This window comes from Vespa crabro, chromosome 17 (genome assembly GCF_910589235.1).
Source record: "Vespa crabro chromosome 17, iyVesCrab1.2, whole genome shotgun sequence".
In the NCBI taxonomy this organism is placed as follows: Eukaryota; Metazoa; Arthropoda; class Insecta; order Hymenoptera; family Vespidae; genus Vespa; species Vespa crabro.
The window spans coordinates 1,978,326-1,997,953 of record NC_060971.1 but is presented as its reverse complement, the minus strand read 5'-3'; the positions used below and the strand labels follow the sequence as shown (position 1 = coordinate 1,997,953).

At 30.0% G+C, this 19,628-nt stretch overlaps 1 protein-coding gene and 1 long non-coding RNA gene across 8 annotated transcripts in view; both read left to right on the top strand.

The window, feature by feature from the left end:
* LOC124429970 (fasciclin-3) overlaps window positions 1-19,628 on the top strand; it is a 304,558-nt gene that overhangs the window by 184,985 nt on the left and 99,945 nt on the right. The window lies entirely within an intron of this gene.
* Window positions 1-19,628, top strand: part of LOC124429973 — a 121,248-nt gene that overhangs the window by 52,977 nt on the left and 48,643 nt on the right. The window lies entirely within an intron of this gene.

The window sequence follows — 19,628 nt, the reverse complement described above, 5'->3', positions numbered from 1 at the left end:
TGGTCGCCGACGACAAAAACGGCGATTAGGGTAGGTGCTGACAGTGCTTGGGTGGGTAATGCTGACCGCACACCGCATTCTACACCAGCATTCTCTCTCTTTCTCCCTCTCTCTCTCTCCCTCTCTCTCTCTCTCTCTCTCTTTTTCTTTCTTTCTTTCTTTCTTTAGTTCGCTCATTCTCTCTTTCTCTCTTTCAAACGATATCTCGATGTTCCCGATAGAGGTACGATTTTCGATGTCTTTTTCGTTCAAACGTAAAGAACTTATTGTATCCAATCGAATCGATTGATGATATCGTCTTTTAATGAATTAGCCACGTCCCATAGTATTCTGTAAAAGACTAAAACATAGAGAGAGAGAGAGAGAGAGAGAGAGAGAGAGAGAGAGGGAGGGAGAGAGAAGGATAGATAGAAGGTATGATGATAATTAAACGAATGTAATGATCAAAATTCTCGAGCGAAGCAGTCAGTTGGTAATAATTACTATGAATGAACGAAACGATTTCCGAGATTTTACTTCTACAGGATAAAGAGAAATTTGGTTGAAGGACACAGAGAATGGAAAAAGAGAATGAGAGAGAGAGAGAGAGAGAGAGAGAGAGAGAGAGAAAGAGAGATAGAAATAGTCGTTATATCCCATGGGATTCGGGACGACGCGACGGGAACTTTGCTCTTATTAACTTTACGCTGTGCATCTACGCGAATCTTGTCACGCTTGCTCCGTTTAATCTCGGGATTTTCATATTGATTTTACTAATTAGACGCAGACTCCACGTAACGCAAGCTTTTTTCTTTTTTTGCGATCATCAAAAGGAAACGAGAGTGTCTCTCTCTCTCTCTCTCTCTCTGTTTCTTTTCCCCCCTCTCTCTCTCTCTCTCTCTCTCTCTCTCTTCTTTTCGTCTTTTCGATCATTTCTAATTTTTTTTTCTTTTTTTTTTTTTTTTTTTTTTTTTAAGACAGAGCGGGGGACGATGACGGGAATAGAGAGAGAGAGAGAGAGGTGTTCGCTGTTAAACCATTTTTCCAATTAACAGCGCTTTTTTGTTTCTTCTTTCTTTTTTTTTTTTTTTTTTTTTTAACCGAAAATTTTACTCCCCGCTTTTGGATTCGAATAAAATGAAGAAAATAATTTTTGATTACTCGTGTATTGACGTTGAAAATAAAGAGAAGAAAGAGAGAAGAGTAAAGAGCATGACTATAAGAAAAAGAAAAAAAAAAAGGAAAAGAAAGGAAAAAAAAAGAAAAAAGAAGAAGAAGAAAAATAAAAAAGGAATTTTCGTTTTCCGGTGAAACTAATAGGTAAAAATAAAGAAAAAAGGACAAAGGATGGGGATCACTTGGAAAGTGGTTACGCGAGATTGTGCTAGTTACATTTGTTTAAAAGAATGATCTCTCTATGCAAATGGCCGCAAATGACCCTTAGCACTGGCTGCAGCAACAGCACCGCCATTAATTATGCTTTCATTAGTTTACTCGCCGCAAGTATGCGTTGTCTGCAGAACGTAAGCACAAAGAGCCCTTGAGGCGTAGCCTCCGACGATTCTCGAAATGTGCCGTCAGAAGTGTCTGCGAATCTCAGCAACGAGAACGAGAAGAGAGAGAGAAATAGATAGAGAGAGAGAGAGAGAGAAATAAAGTTTTAGTTGAACACAATAATTTCTCAAATTACGAATTTATATTAATATATTTTTCAATACGTTCACGTGGAAAATGTTGCTTTACATTATTTTCATGAAACTTATATAAACGAATTTTAATCTTGATTGGTGATCTCGATTGGCGATTAAAATGATTGTTTACTTTTTATTATAAATTTTGATTGATATCGTTTTTACACAGGGCCGATACGATACCAGGATCATCGTTTTAAATTGCCACTTTCTCGCGTTATACTTGATGAAATTTAATGGGAAAAATTGATGGTACCTACCTACCTACCTACCTACCTATTTTTCTACGTACCTACGTACCCTACCACCAAGGCAAACTCGATTTAATTGAATTGTGGAAAATTATCGAGTTATAGAAAGAGATAGCAGTAGTTGAAAATTTTATTGAGAAGATTTATATATATATATATATATATATATATATATATATATAAAATATACATAATATATTTTCTGTATTAATAATTCGAGAGAAAGAGAATAGTTTTTAAATTGATCTCGTTGAGAATTATAAGATTGATTTTAATTTATCAAGGCGAAAAGCAAAGATTATTTTCATCTTTAATCTTTTCAAGAACGATTTAATTTCTCTTCATTAGAGATAAGAAGTATCCTTTTCTTGTTCTTCTTGTTCTTCTTCTTCTTTTTCTTTTTCTTTCTTTCTTTTTTTTCTTCTTCTTCTTGTTTCACTGACCTTATCGTTTAATAAATCATTCTCATTACTCCGAACTCACGTACTCGATAGATATGAAGAAGAATGGTTAAAATACGGAAGAGATGGTGACACGATGATGAAGAAAAAAGAAAAGAAAAAAAGAAAGAATGAAAGAAAGAAATAAAAAAAGAATAATAAAATAACCAGTGGTGTGGTTAACCGCGTAGAGATGAAGTAAAAATCGATCGTCGATATAATTAAAATTCGCGAGTATTTTGTGGTATCGTTTTATTATCATCGATCGTCGATATATCGATTAAATGTACTTTAACTTATATTCTTATCAAAAAAAAAAAGAAAAAAAAAAAAAAACAAAAAAGAAGGGAAAAAAGGTACATTAGATTTCTTTTTTAATTATTATAATTTTTTATATCAGAATTTCGTTCAAAACTTTCTCAACTTTTCTACTTCGACTTCGAATCAAAAGTTTTATATATATATATATATATATATATATATATATAGCTATGTATCATTAAGTTAATTAAGAGACATTGGATTTCGATCGAAGATAAAGAAAAAAGAAATAGTAAAGGAAATAAAGAAAAAATAAAAAAGAATGAGATGGAGGATCTCTCTCTCTCTCTCTCTCTCTCTCTCTCTCTTTCGCGGTCTTCGTATCGACGGCTTAAGCATTTTTAATTACTTTTCTGGTAAAGATTTTGCGAGTAAGTAATAATTATAAAGTTACATCGGTATCAGCAGAAACTCACCCATTCTATTTCTTTCTCTCTCTCTTTCTCTCTATCTTTCTCTCTCTCTTTCTCTTATGCACAGTCGTGGTAAGGAATGGAAGTGAATTCCGGATAGACAGGTGCAATTAAAAGAGAGGGGAGAGAGAGCTTGGTAATTGAATCGTACAGCCGAAACTTCTCTTAATGGCCCGCTATCAGTAGGTAACGGTTGTTCTAACGAGTATCGTCAAGTATATAAGGATTTCGCATCTCTTCCGTGCAAAACAAATTCAAACTATCACGTGTGTGTACCCTAATTATCTTTTGGGCTTTGCTCCTGCTTAAGTTAGCATTTTCAATCATTAAAACATATATATATATATATATATATATATATATATATATGTGTGTGTGTGTGTGTGTGTGTGTTTATGTAGATATATTAGATTGACGAGTTCGATCAAAAGTATATAATGTACAGTCTAATATATATTTTTCGATTTTAAATAATAATAATAATAGTAATAATAATTTTGTCATTATTTACTGTGACTTCAATCAAAAAACGATACTACGCTGTATTAAGATGCAATTTTTCCTTTTTATAAAAAGATATTACATATAGTATTATATATATTTCGATTTAAAATACTACAAATATTGTACATTACTTAATTCAACATTAAATCCAATACTAATGAGACGTATTTATATAGTATATCGTAATTTTGCGATAAGAAAATATTGAATATTATCATTTATTTGAATATATAATGAAACAGTGAAATTTTATTTATTGATCTTTTTATTTATTGATCCAATAAATATTTAATAATATTGCATATGGATTTATATCTAAATAAATACGTATTAAATCATTTACATTTTTTCAAGATTCTTATTCTAAAAATGTTTATGTTAGTGCGTGCGAACGTACATGTCTATCTTTATGTTTTCCTCTGTATGTGTATATATGTGTGTGTGTGTGTGTGTGTGTGTGTGTGTGTGTAGTAGATGCTCCGAGAAATTACCAAGAGGAATCATTCGCTCGATCACGTTCTCGTTAACCACGCATTTAATTACTCCCGTATATTCTCCTGAGACGACGTTCCACGATATTCGGCTACCACTCTAGTAGCTTAACATTACTAAAACGCGACTCGAAGCAAATTAGATCAGCCAGAAGGCTTCTAGGGATCATCCTCTCTTCCCTCTTCCCTCTTCCCTCTTCCTTTTCCTCTTTGTCCTTCTCCTTCTTCGACTCCTCCTCCTCCTCCTCCTCCTCCTTCTTTTCTCTATCGTCTATACAGCATAACTTTATCATTTTATTCATAAATCCATCGATACGTTCAAATCTTTTTTAAAGATTCCCATTATTTTTTTATTTTTAAAATTCATTATTGTTTCAACGTATTAAATTTTGGACCTCGATAGATTAAACTACCTTGATAAGGATCAAGCGCGATTGTTTTATTATAGTATCGTCAGATTTTCCTTTTCTCTTTTTTTCCTCCTGTCTATTTTTTGTATCTTTAAATATATCAACCAAACGATAACGTTCGCTAAGTTTTTGCTGTTATTATTATTATTAGAAAAAAAAAAAAAAAAAAAAAAAAAAGAAGAGCAGAAAAATTCGTATTCTCGGATTAATCAATCGGATTTAATTATCATCGTGAAATGAAACGAAAGATACTTTTCTTTCATTTTTTTTTTTTTTCCATTATATCCTATCTCAAATTATTAAGTGAATTATTTTATTCGCGTTTTTCTATTCTTTTTTTCTTTCTTTGAAATTTCATATTTCTCTTTGTTTTTTCTCTTTCATTTTTCTTTTTCTGTTTTTCTCTTTCTTTTTTCTTTTTCTTTTTTTTCTTTTATTTTTTTTTTTTTTCTTTCATGTCATTCGATATATAAGAATTCTCTTCGATAAATCTCCTTTTGTTTCCCCCTTTTTCTCATTTTCAGAGTGATTTTTCTTTCAGTCAGGTTGTACATTATTTAACCTCCCCCCCGTCCCGCCACCCTTTCTTTTTTATACGTTTATAAATACGAGAAATTAATGTTTATATCAAATAGGCGGATCGAAATCGTTGAAATACGGAAATCAATGTGGTAATCGTGTACAATAGGTCCTTTAATTAAAGTTTATGTCAGCAACATTGATGGTAATCAAGGGTACATTTGTGAATAGCGTTACTGTTAAATATATATACCTCGAGGGTTGAAAATTTACGTCGATTTCAGGTAAACGTTGGAATAGTCATTACGGCTCATTGTACGTCGCACTGCTTGTCAATGGAGAATTGAAATGGATTTCAAATGAGAGAGTAAATACATTTTATTTGTAAATAATATTTTCCAAAAACTCAATAAGTAATCCCAAATTCCTGTCGAAAAGTAAAGTAACTTTTTAATCGTAAAAGAGAGAAAGGTAACTATCTCTCTCTCTCTCTCTCTTTCTCTCTCTATTTCTTTCTCTCTCGCTTTTTATATCTCTCTATCTCTTTCACTCTCTCGAAAAATGTTCGATGTATCGATAAGAAAGGACATATCGAAAGTGTCGAAGAAAGAGGAACTCGTGAAAACAGTGGCCCTCGTTCTATATTGGAAAGGACGACGATAAAATTCTTGTTCCTTGGTCGAATCTCTTTTTCTAAGGAATATCGGAAAAGAAAACTTTTTATAGTCTTCTAGCCAATCATCTTTTTCGTATTTGAAATATCCATCCAGACGAATAATATGTAACACCACTCGAACTATTTCTTTAGGTTTCTTCGTAGATTTTGTTTTATTATTATTATGATGAAATAGAAAATGAAAAGCATAATGTTTTATTAATAATATTAAATTATATGTAATATTAATTACAACAATATATTTAGGTATATATTAGATACGGGTATTCATATTAATTTTAATAATAATTATGTAGAAATATTTGACGAGAAAATAAATGAAGGCTTTTATTGGCATAATTAAATCTTTCTCTCATTCTCTCATTCTCTCTCTCTCTCTCTCTCTCTCTCTCTCTCTCTCTCTCTCTTTCTCTCTCTTTCTCTCTCTAGAAAATTCATCAAAGAGAAATATAAAATTTTATTCGATTCGTTTGACACGTTCGGTTTAATTAATTTAATAATTTATGTAGTATTTGGTCTCTCATAACATTAAATAAAATCCTTTTGATTTTCAACCGATATGATGAAAGTTTTATATAATAATTATTCGAGTAAACGATCTCAAATCAATTATGATAGTGGACCAACAATAAGTCATATATTTTTTATCCTGATATATTAATTTTTGATACTCTTGGATATTGTAATATTGAATTTTTTTTCTTTTTCTTTCTTTCTTTTTTTCGTTTTTTTTTTTTTTTCATAACGACAAGCACCAAAAAAAAAAATATAAAATGAAATAAATAGATATATTTATTCCCAAAAAGTAATACTTCTTTTCTGATTACACTTAACTTTAGGATCTTTATATTAGACCACTTTTCATAATCATTTTCATTTTCACGCGAAAGCTTTTCTCATCAATCTCGTTATTTTTAGAACGAAAGAAAAAAAGAAAAAAAGAAAAAGAGAAAAAATCGAAAAGAGAAAAAAAAAGGATAAAAGTATAAAAATAAAGTTGGATAAATACGACGAGCAGATTTTTTTTGTCTCATTTTATTTTTCCCCCTTCTTTATGGTCGGAGTAACTCAAAAGTTTCACTTGAAGTTTTCTTTCATTTTCTTCTTCAAGTTTTTTCATTGACCTTTCACTACATTTTACAATGTTTTCAGATAAACTTGTCCCGTCGTTATACCCTTAAAATGTTCAAGTTAAGAAATAAAGAACATCGCGACATCATTCTCGTGTTCTACGTACTTGTCCGATCAGAAGTTTATGACTCGCGAACAGGTATTACGTGTATATGTGTGTGTAAGTACGTGTGTGTGTGTGTGTGTGTGTGTGTGTGTGTGTGTGTGTATGTGCGTGTATAATGTGTATCTGTCGGTAATGGATACAAGCTATAATCTCGAATAATTTAGCATTAGTGACCGTACCATTAGGACCTACATCTTAGTAGACAGTCAAATAGATAGCTGATACTTCGATAGTAAATATAGTAACGTAAGGATAAATGTATTCAAATATATTTAGAATTTCTCATTAGTATTTTTTTTTCTAAAATCTATGAGTAACGCATGATGATCACATGGAATGTTAGAAGTTTTGTCGAAGAAAAAAAAAAGAAAAAAAAAAAAAAAAAGAAAAAAAATAGAATAGATGAGAATAAAAAAAAAAAAAAGGAAAAAAAAAATAGAATTGCACTACTTACAAATTCGATGAAACTTCGAAATCGAATATCAATGAAATATTTGTATGAATCGTGTAAAAAAAGAAAGAAAAAAGGAACGGAAAAAAATAGAATAGATAAGAATAAAAAAAAGAAAAAAAAAAAAGAAAATTGCACTACTTACAAATTCGATGAAACTTCGAAATCGAATATCAATGAAATATTTGTATGAATCGTGTTTAAAAAAAAAAAAAAAAAAAAAAAAACGGAAAAAAATAGAATAGATAAGAATAAAAAAAAAGGAAAAAAAAAAGAAAATTGCACTACTTACAAATTCGATGAAACTTCGAAATCGAATATCAATGAAATATGTGTATGAATCGTGTTTAAAAAAAAAAAAAAAAGAAAAAAAAAAATCCGAAAAAAAAGAAGAAAAAGTTGAATTTTAATAAAATTTAATTCAATTCAATTTTTATATATATATATATATATATATATATATATCGAGTAGACAGTAAGGAAATAAAAAATTTTATACAATCATAATTGTTTATGTATTAAATATTAATACGTTATAATTACATAAGCGAATATCTTTTATTTTTCTTCTTTTTTCTTTTTTTTTTTTTTTTTTTTTTTTTTTTTTAATATATTATTACAATATAATATTTTTATAGAAATTTATATAGAAAGGAGATAGAATTTGCCAATTATTTTGATAGACTCGAGAATAATCTTATTCTCTCTCTCTCTCTCTCTCTCTCTCTCTCTCTCTCTCTCTCTCTCTCTCTCTCTTTCTCTCTCTCTCTCTCTCTCGTTTGGTCATTCGTGGCTCATTCGAATGTAATTGAGCGTGCACGAGATTTCACGTTAACGGCTCGGTTGAATCTCCAAAGGGTCTCTGTGGCCATCGGATTTAGATGAAAAGGGATTTGGCTTGCGGCGCGACGAATGATCTCGCTTCAATCGAGACACGGTATTTCGTTAGCTTCGGGGTATTTCAATAAAATGGCTACTTCCTTCGATTAATCGTTTACATTGATTCGTTTTTTCCTCACATTTTCTTCTTTCACCTTCTTCCTTCTTCCTTCCTTTTTTTTTCTTTTTTTTTTTTTTTTCCTTTTTTTTTTTTATCGAAACAACGTACCCATAATTTATCGATTTCGTACAATAACGTCAATAAATATGAATTTATCCTTTAATAATAATTTAACAGAGCTCGTACGGTGAGCAATGTGAAATATAAAACGAACAATATCTGTAATTTTTAATCAATCAAAATTTATTTCAAATAATAATATATTTCATTTTCATTGAAGAGATTGGAATCATATGAAAAGAAAATTACGATATCATGCATAATTACATGATGACGATTTATCATAGTTAATAATTTTAATTTGCATAATTAGATCTATACATATGGGTGTATGTACAAGGAAACTATGATACGTACAATGATGATACATTCACACACACCCACACACACCCACACGCACCCACACACACACACACACATACATATATATATATATATATATATATATATGCATATATACTTGATGATGATTGATTTTAAAATAATAATTCATTCTGAATTTGTACAATAAATCGTATTAAAATACTAAAAACAAAAGGAAGAAAAAGATTATATAATAAATACATTTTATATAAAAGATTATATTATTTAAAATAATACTTTATTCAATATGCATAAGTACATTGAATTTTATAAATTAGAAAATGATGTCGCAGTAAGAGTACATATATATATATATATATTTAATCTCAATGTTCTTGATGGGCATTAATCTTGGATATTATTCCTTTCTACTTTCTGGAATTTATATAATGCGATTGTAAATATACATAAAAGAAAAGGAATGTCAAAGAGATAAACAAAGTTATCGATCGATCATTAACATTGGGCGATCACTTTCAGACAAAGTCAGTCTATCTCTTAACGTTATACGAGACGGTACAGATATATCTTTACTACGTATTATTTCTAATGATCTAGGATAAAAGATAATAACTCTTTTGAAATTTATATTGCATTCATTTTTATTAATATTAATATCTCACGAAGTATATCTCAAAAAGATCTCTCTAAATAAAATAATAAATAAATCAATGATATTTAATTGATCTACAATAAATTACAAGATAAAAGAAGAAGAAGAAGAAGAAAAGGAAGGAAGGAAAAACGGACGAGTACGAAAGAACTAAAAAAAAAAAAAAAAAAAAGAGAAAAAAAGAAAGACAAGAGGAAATTTTGAAACGAAATGATGTAAAAATCGTTTCGTTAGATTTTATTAATAGGTAAAATTTCATTTCATTTCGTGAAACTTGCATAAAATGAACATACCATAAACAAAGGATAGCAATGTAATATTTCTCTCTCTCTCTCTCTCTGTCTCTCTCTTTCTCTTTCTCTTTCTATATATATATATATATATATATATATATATATATATATATACGTGTATGTATGTATGTATGTATGTATACAAATTTACTTAACATATATAATAGTAAGATGATAATGAGACGAAAGCAAGTGGACGAACCAAATCATTTCAGTTGTTGTATTTAAAGAGGGAAAACGAAGTCACAATTTGGTGGAAGGTAAGCGAATACTACATACCAACTGTGTTCTGTCTACCGCGTCAAATGATTTCCACGTGGCTTCGTGTTTCAGTGGCCACTTGCTCGTTGAAAATTGACTATTCGTGCTTACCGTTTATTCCAATGTAATCGAGCGTGCCACAGAAATGGCAGAATTCGCTTCGTATACTCTCTCTCTCTCTCTCTCTTTCTCTCTCTCTCTCTCTCTCTCTCTTTCTCTTTCTCTCTTTCTCTATCTCTATCTCTGTCTCTCTTTCTCTCTATCTCTCTCTCTCTTTGTCTCTTTCTCTCTCTCTCTCTCTCTCTCTCTATCTCTGTCTCTCTTTCTCTTTGTATAACTATATACGTACCTAGATAGTAACGATATTGCATTCTGGATTTCCTACTGCATAATTGCAAGTATTACATACAATGACCTAACTCATTATTTTCGTTGGTATTCTCTCTTTGAATTGTTTGCATTTTCATCGTTTAATCAATACTAATTTGTTATTAATTAAATTTAATTCACTTATATTTTCTGATTTCTCTTACACGTCTCTGTTTTACTTTTTTCTTTCTCTCTCTCTTTTTTTTTTTTTTTGTTCTTTCGTACTCGTTTGTTTCTTCTTCCTTCCTTTTCTTCTTTTTTTTCTTCTTCTTTTTCTTGTAATCTATCAGAGATCAGTTAAATATTATTGATTTATTTATTATACTTTATGAAATAATTTATTATATAGATACGAATTTGTTCGAACGGGAAATAGATTTTATCGGATAATGTATACGTGTATTTTATGTAAACTTTGAAAAATAATATTTTTAAACGATAGAGATATGAACTTCACCGAAAGTTTTCATATTTAAAATATCGTTAATACTTTTTGTTATTTTTTTTTCTTTATATATATATATATATATATTTATAAAGCTTGAAGAAGTTTAATTGCGTAGAAACTTAGCAGCTGCAGAAATTATTTAATGAATAAAAAAAAACAGAAGAGAATATAATATTCGAATAGTACAATGAGTTTTCTTTTAATTTTATTTCCTTTTTATTCATCTTTTTTAAAAACTCTTTCTCTCTCTCTCTCTCTCTCTCTCTCTTTCTCTCTGCCTCTCGTATTATCTTTTATTAATTACGCCGTCTATTAAATCTCAAAAATTACACAACGATTATAAAATAAATTTACTTTCCGTACTTTGGAAAACATATTTCGAATTTCTTTCTAATCTCTTATTGACGAATATAATCACACACATACACACACACACACACACACATATATATATATATTTCGCTAGAAGTTATGCAAAGGATAAAGAACATGTATATCAGCTAGTACTATGTTCGTGTAAGATACGTTAGTGTAAGTAACGTTGAGACTCAGTTTACAAGTTCACAAAGCTCACGTCAGCATATCAAGGGATATTCGTGTATGTGTGTGTGTGTGCGTGTGTGTGTGTGTGTGTGTTGTTATGTTGTGTCACAGTCATTCCTTTTTGCACTTTTATAGAAGAAAGTTCAACATGGAATTGCAAGGTATTTGCATACTAACAGCTTTGCAACCAAGCAGAAGGACATTCTCACGTATACATACACATATGCATATACATATCTATACAAATATATGCGTATGTATGTATGAATGAGTACAATGATGAAATTCGATCATTTCGGTTTCGAAAAAAATATATTGTAGAATTTTCTGAATTAACAGATATACATTTAAATCAACACGTTTCGCGTCCCGATTTTATATATAAAAAAAAAAAGAAAAAAAAACGAAAAAAAAACAAAAAAAAAAACGAAACGAAACAATAACTTATTTTAATTAATGACAGCGTGATGGTTACTATTGATCGAAAGAAAATTTTTCACCACTGTTAGTAAAATAAAAAATACAATGAAATATCATATACTTGTTATTTGTTATTTCTGAACCAGAACAAAAGGTTGATTTCGTATAAATACTTAAATAAATAAATAAATAAATAAATATATATATATATATATATATATATTTCACATGTTATTAATTTTTCCATATAAATAAAATACTTTTAATACCGACATTTATAAGCTCCATTTATTCTTATTATTATATCATAAAATTTTAATTTTATCTAGGTTGAAATTTATTTTATTAACAGAGAAAAAGAGAGAAAAGAGAGAGAGAGAGAGAGAGAGAGAAAGAAAAAGAGAGAAAGAGAAAGAGAAAGAGAAAGAGAGATAATATTACCGTTCGACATGATATAAAGGACATCATAGAAGATTATCAAAAGTTAAAAAGAGAGTATATGTGAGAGAAAGAAGAGGCGAGAGAAATAGTAGTTCGTCCAGTGCATAATAATTAAGTTATCGTGTCGTAGCATTGCACATTAATCATAACTATCGATGACAGTTAACGTCCCTCTACCCTTCTCCACCTCTCTTCTCCTCCCACTAACTCTTCTCCGTCAATCGTCCCACTTCCTTCTCGTCTACATTCTCACGTTTACTTCCTTTTCCCGTTCTAATAATCATCTTCCATTTTTGCCATCGTTCTCTATGGTTCGATTTCTCGTTCATTTTATAAGGCATTACTTCAACTATCCAGCCCCCTCCCCCTACCCCGCGCCACTCTTCCAGCCACCGATGCTTCTTCTATTCTTGTCTTTAGCGATTAATGACATAACCGAAGTGTTTCCCCATCGATAAAAATCACGAATAAATTAGGTCAAGTAAAATTATTATTCGGATAATTAAATATACATATGTATGTACATAATCGATTTTCATTTTTTATAAACCTTACAAAACCTTTTTTTTAATAGCCGAAGAGTGATTTGACCTGGATTCAAATAATCTCTATTATGTATAATAGATGAATGTGCTTGTTTTTGCATGTATGTGTGTGTGTGTGTGTGTGTGTGTGTGTGTGTGTGTGTGTACGTTTGCGTTTTATTCGATGGAATATTTCATCGATGATCCTTCATTTCTTCTTTTTCTTTCTTTTTTCTTTTTTTTTCCTTTTTTTAAATTTCTTTTCTCTCTTGCTCTCTCGTGATAATATGATAACGTGCACACACGTACTCATCTCCATTAGCTTATTAAATATTCCATCGAAGGATATCGAGAACTAATTTTTCTGACCTCGTTTTTTCTTCTTTTTTTCTTCCTCCCACCGCTCTCCCCCCCCCCCCCCCCCCCCTCCTCCTCCTCCTCCTTTTTCCTTTCTTTTCACTTCTTTCTAATAAGAATACGTAACACGATCTATGTATAAAAAAAGAAGAAGAAGAAGAAGAAGAAGAAGATGAAGAAGAAGAAGAAGAAGAAGAATTTCTAAGGTATACATATAAATCACGAAGAGAGAAGAGTTCATGATTCATCGTGAAAAGTCGACAAACTTGTAGTTTTATTTTTCAGAGCGAAAAAACGGAGAAGTGTGTCTACACCGATCCGTTTCTCTCTCTCTCTCTCTCTCTCTCTCTCTCTTTATATATATATATATATATATATATATATATATATATATATATCTAGAGTTGTTTATTCTAAGCCAAGAAACAAGAGAAACGAGGGAGGCGTGCTGATATGATTGATGGTAGGTTTTGTCGGGGAATCAGCAGGTGTCTCGCTGAAGACTGCTGAGTAATTCATCGCGTGTGTACACCTTTACCTGCTTCGAGAGGAACCTACAAGGAAGACGAGTATGTGAAACGAAAGAGAGCAAAAGAGAGAGAGAGAGAGAGAGAGAGAGAGAGAGAGAGAGAGAGAATAACAAAGAAACAAAGTATCAATAATTGATCACTTTGCTCGATCATACGTTTTAATCTTTCAATTTCTTTACTTTATTTTCTTCGTCCAAGTTCGCTTAGATAAATCTTACAACATTAATCTCATATAATATTCATATAATTTTTAACTTTACATAAATCCATTATCATATCATATTAAAAAAATCTATATTAACCTAGTTTAAAAGTTATAATTGATTATATATGATTTAGTTTTATTTAATTTATATAATTCATAGAATATATAAATATAAAGAAAAAAAAAAAAATAGGTGTAAGGATATAAATTCGTATATTTATTTTCTTTCATTTAATGAAGATGTTATCCATCATAATTTGGATTAAAATAAGTTTTTGATCGTAGATCGTAGAGAAGTTTGTTTATGTTTTCTTATCACCACATTTTTCTTTTTCTTCTTATCTTTTTTGTTCTCTTTTCTTTTTTCTTTTTTTTTTTCTTTTTTTTTTTTTTTCTTTTCTTTTCAAGTTCTCCGAAGACAAGTTCATTGATTTTTGTCGAACTAATTTATAAGAGGAGAGAGAAAATTTTGTTGGAAAGTTTATCTTTTAGAGTAAGAAGAAGTGAATCCGTACTTAGAGTGACACTTTCCTTCAAGAACAGATAACGATCGAGAAAAGTTGGTTGAACGGCAAAGCCGTCAGAAGCTATTTCACGTCATACGGAAAATCCTCGAGAAGCTTACTCGTGTAAATACAACTGGACACTCCTTACATCCGTTTGGACACGTTCATACATACTATACATACCACACACACACACACACACACACACACACATATATATATATATATATATAATATACGTAGAAATACATGTAGGTAGATAAAGATACATATGTATATACATAGAAGCGTATAGAGAGTTGAAATTTCGTGACAGTCGATATCCGATCCAATTTACCGAGTAATTTCAGAAAACGCTGCGGGATATATCGAAGGCATTGATTCTTATCGTCCCACCGATATATTTTCTTATTATTTTTGTCACATTTCTTTAATATATCAATTCTTTACTTGACAGTATAATTTGACGATTTTCGTGAACGAAACGATCACGTTAAATGTCCTTTTTAAATTTCTTTTTTTTTTTTTTTTTTTTTTTTTTACACATGTTATTCACATACGATTCGATGATTATGAAAAACAAAAGGGAAAAGAAAAAAAAAGAAAAAAGAAAAAAGGCGTCATACAAATCGTATTACTTTTTCTTTCGACATATTTCAATGTTTGATTTGGCATGATTTGATAATCATAGAAAAAAGGAAACGATTTTTTTTTTTTTTTTTTTTTTTTTTAATTATTTTAAATTTAATGCAAAATATCGTCCGACATGGCGTGTCTTTTTTCTTCTTTTCTTTTTTTTTTCTTTTTTTCTTTTTCTTTTTAATATATTAAATTACTTATAATTAGGTCATTTTTCTCGTAATCATATACGTATTTATATGTAATATGTATAAGGGAAGAAAAGAAAAGAAAAAAAAAAAAAAAGAAAAAAAGAAGAGAAAACGATCGTTCGTTCGTTCATACGGTTCGTTCGTTTGCTTTTTATTATCTACTAGTCTATCGTTTGCACGAAAAAGCTTTAATTCCCCAGTTGAACCGACATTGTCGTGTGATTTTAATGGCAGATAGGCTGAGAAACAAAAAGCCTGTGACACCATTGAATAGCGTATTGCATTTCGATAAAATCACGCGTACCTCATATTTGCTTTGACTTTGCCGAGATAGGGACAGAGACAGAGAGAAAGAGAGAGAGAGAGAGAGAGAGAGAGAGAGAGAGAGAGAGAGAGAGAGAGAGAGAGAGAGAAAATATTTATTGCATTTCCATCACATACCTGTTTCGTCGTTTTATCTATTTTTTACAGGATATATATATATATATATATATATATATATATTTATTTATATTTATTTTTTTCAGATAATCGCGACGATTCTCCCGTAAAAATACGATAAGCGCTCGATGCGTAAGCATTAATCTTTCGTTTGAGCCATCGATCGTTCTGTTGACGTTCTCTCTCTTTTTTATTTTTTTTTTTTTTTTATATTTATTTATTTTACTTGTTTGTTTGTTTGTTTGTTTCTATTTTTCTTTCTCTCTTCCTTTTTCCTTTTTGCTGGATCCGATCCAATCAATATATCCGCGCAAATAAATAAATTAGTTGCATATTTTTCTCTCCTCTTTCTCTCTCTCTCTCTCTCTCTCTCTCTCTCTCTCTCTCTCTTCATATCAGCTTCGTTTATTTGTTAAGATTAATTAATAATTATAATGAGACTTTGTTGTTTTCGATACGTTTAACAAAAGTTATTTGTTGTTGTTATTATTATTATTATTATTGTTATTATTATTATTATTATTATTATTATTGTACTTTTTAAGGCTTTTTGTTTCTAACTATTATAACTATGATATTATGACTATAATACGTATTATAACTTCCTAGAATATAATAACTATTATCGTTTCTAATTATACATTAGCTATGCTAAAGGATTAGCTTTGTTATTTTGAAGTCCGACAAACGTTCAATCTGAATTTGCAATTGAAATGTCACAAGAAAGGATAGAGGATGATGATAGTAATCGACACGAAGGCATTGTCATTGTCCATTGTTCGTAAAATCTTTATTCATTTTTCTTTCTTTTTTTTTCCTTTTTTTCCCTTTAGCTTCCGGTATGAGAGAAAGAGAAAGAGAGAGAGAGAGAGAGAGAGAGAGAGAGAGAGAGAAGAAACTCTTGGCAAGGATAAAATAAACATAACACGATTTATGAAGCTTTTCAAACAGATATCGAAGTTACTCTTTTTAAAGTTTGGAGCTACTTTTTTTTTCTTTTCTATTCTTTTTCTTTTCTTTTTTTTTTTTTGTTGTTTTCTTTCTTTTTGATAAAAGACTCTGTACATAGTGTGTATAACATAGGACAAAAGGCAAAGGGAGTTTATTTTGCTTTTCTTTTTTCTCCTTTTTAGTTTGTCCTTTTCAAAATTTTTCTTTCTCTTTTTCTTCTACTTCTACTTCTTCTACTTCTTCTTCTTCTTCCTTCTTCTTCTTTCTTCTTGTTACGTATCCATGAGAATTTTGATGAACTTGGAATGCCTTTGACGTGTGTATCCTGCAGTATGTCGTCGCCCATCGTTAGTAATATATACTACTTACTTTGGACAAGCCACCGTTTAGTCTATACTTTTCAGGACGCATGCCATCTCCTCTCTTTAGCTAGATAACATAAAAGGACTAACTTTATTCCAGTCGAGAAAACTTAAGCAAAGTTACAAAAGTTTTCCCCTTCGCATGAGCAGAGAAACTGAAATTTTTCCATCGTCCCTCTTCGTCTATCTTCAATCATTCCTTTCTTCTTCATCTTCTTCTTCTTCTTCTTCTACTTCTTCTTCTTCATCTTTTTTTTTCCATGTTTTTCTCGGCGTCTACTTTTTAAACGATAACTTTTCAAAGATAAAGATCTTTTGCCTCGTTGAATTTAGTCTATAAGTCAAGTTATTTTCTACTTCTCTCTCTCTCTCTCTCTCTCTTTCTCTCTTTCTCGATTTTTTTCTATGAATTAGATATGTCAAATCGAATGATTTGATTTATCAGCGATCAATGATAAAGTGGTTCAATATAATTTAAAAGCTATCTATTTATAATTCTAAATATAATATTTATTAGGCTATCAAAAGAAAAAGTCAAATTAAATTGAATTCATATGGAAATTTTTCTTCCTTTTTTGTAGCTTTGACTTTAGGATATATATTAGACTGTTTTTTTTTTTTTTTTTTTTTTATTATTATTATTATTTTAATTAATTAATTTATTTTTTTTTTTGTTTCTTTTTATTATTTTGCGAAAAGAATATAAAGAATATAATTGAAAATGTGATCTCTCATTGCTATTTAGATCGAGCCTAATTCTGTTTATTCATAATCGTATTTTGATCATCTTCTGTCGTTCTTATATCACGTATACTATTCGAAAAAAAAGAATTATTAACTAATTTAATTAAGTTCAATCTAATCTAAATACGTGCCTAATAAAATATCATCGAATTACTTTATTCTCATCAAATCAATTCGATATATTTTCATTGGTTAACCTATTTAACACATAGTTGTCTTTTTATAATATTCATTTTATAAAGGCATTTAATCTCTTTAATTTTTTTTTTTTTTTTTTTTTAACGTTTAAATCATCGTTCATATTTCATTTTAATGGGATGCCATAATTCGAACGCTCATTTTATCGAAAAAGAAAAAAAAAAAAAAAGAAACGATCTCCTAATAGGTTTCAATCCGTGTTTGTCAAATCGAATAAACGTTTCGAGAAATAATAAAAAGAAGAAGAAGAAGAAGAAGAAATAGAAAAAAAAATGAAAAGACAAGAGGAAGAAGAAAAAGAAATGAAATGGATCAAAAGTAGTTTTCAGGAGACCACGCACACTTCTTCGTTCTTACCGCCGTTCGTTTCGTTTCGTTTCGTTTCGTTTCGTTTCTTATAATGAAATCGAAACTCTTGAAAGTTAATATCAAGCTAGCGCAATCAGAAAGTGCACCGTGACCTCACTTCGAAGTCGTAACTACGAATTCGATTCGAAAGGAAGGAAGGAAGGAAGGAAGTAACGAAGGAAGGAAGTGCGAAGAGAGGAGGAGTAGGAGGATGGGAAGGAAGAAAGTGCGAAAATTGCTTTATTTAAACTTTTATCCTTGGAGTTCCTTTAGAAACGTTCCACTAGAAAACTTATTTTGGAATTTAGCTGAATTCGATTACTTCTGTCGGTATCGATAGTATCGTAGAAAAAGTCAATTCTTTCCGAAAAAACTTTTTCATACCATTCTCGAAATGGGTATGGGATAGAAAGAGTTGTTGTTGTTGTTGTTGTTGTTGTTGTTGTTGTTGTTGTTGATAAACGAAATGAAAATATTCATTTTTATGCATAATATTTCTCCCATCTTTTTACTTTATTTAATTTAATTTTGATTTGATTTGATTTAATTTAATTTTTTCTTTTCCCTTTTCTTTCTTTTTTTCTATTCATTTATTTCTATTTAAATTAAAAAACGTAGTTACTATTTTAAGAAACGTAAGCAATTCTTTTTCCGATTTCCCGTAATCCCATCTTTCAGAAATAATGGTGGACAATGATTTATAAAAGCTTCAAAGATCCTTTCTATGGGTAAAAAGGACATAAGAAAGAAACGTAAGGAAGAATCTCTTTAAATTGGATCCTTTCATCTTTCGCATGATGTAAAAGAGCTTTCTACGATGTCACGAACATCACAGAGAAATATAAACTATCGATGTATGTACGTATAAATATTCTTGAAAATCGATTCAATTTAATTAATTATTATAATATAAGTATTATATTATTAAAAAATTACATTGGTAAAAAAAGAAAAAAAAAAGAACGTAAATGAATGTATTCTCGAATGCTCCAAAAAAAAAAAGAAAAAAAAGAAAAATACCTACATATAGGTATATATGTATGTACATATAGGAACATATGAAGAGAGTAAGAGAGAGAGAGAGAGAGAGAGAGAGAGAGAGAGAGATGCAATGGTGTCGTAGTTGGTAGTTTTCGAATCGTGCTACAATTCGTTGGGAAAAAGCAATGCAAATATAAACGGGTCGTGAGTAATTGTCTCTCGTATGCTTTGCACGTATTCGACAGAACGAAGGGACTCCGATAAAAACATGCTTTCTACCCTTTCATCCCTTGGACTCTGTCGTTTATTCGAAACGGTTCAGAACCATCAAAGCTAAATTGTCATTCACGTTGAAATTGCATTGTCGTTAGGTAGCTAATATCGTTATCCACATTTTTTTTTTTTCACTCGTTCCAATCTAATAAAAGCATAGATATTTTCAAATACAAATTTACAT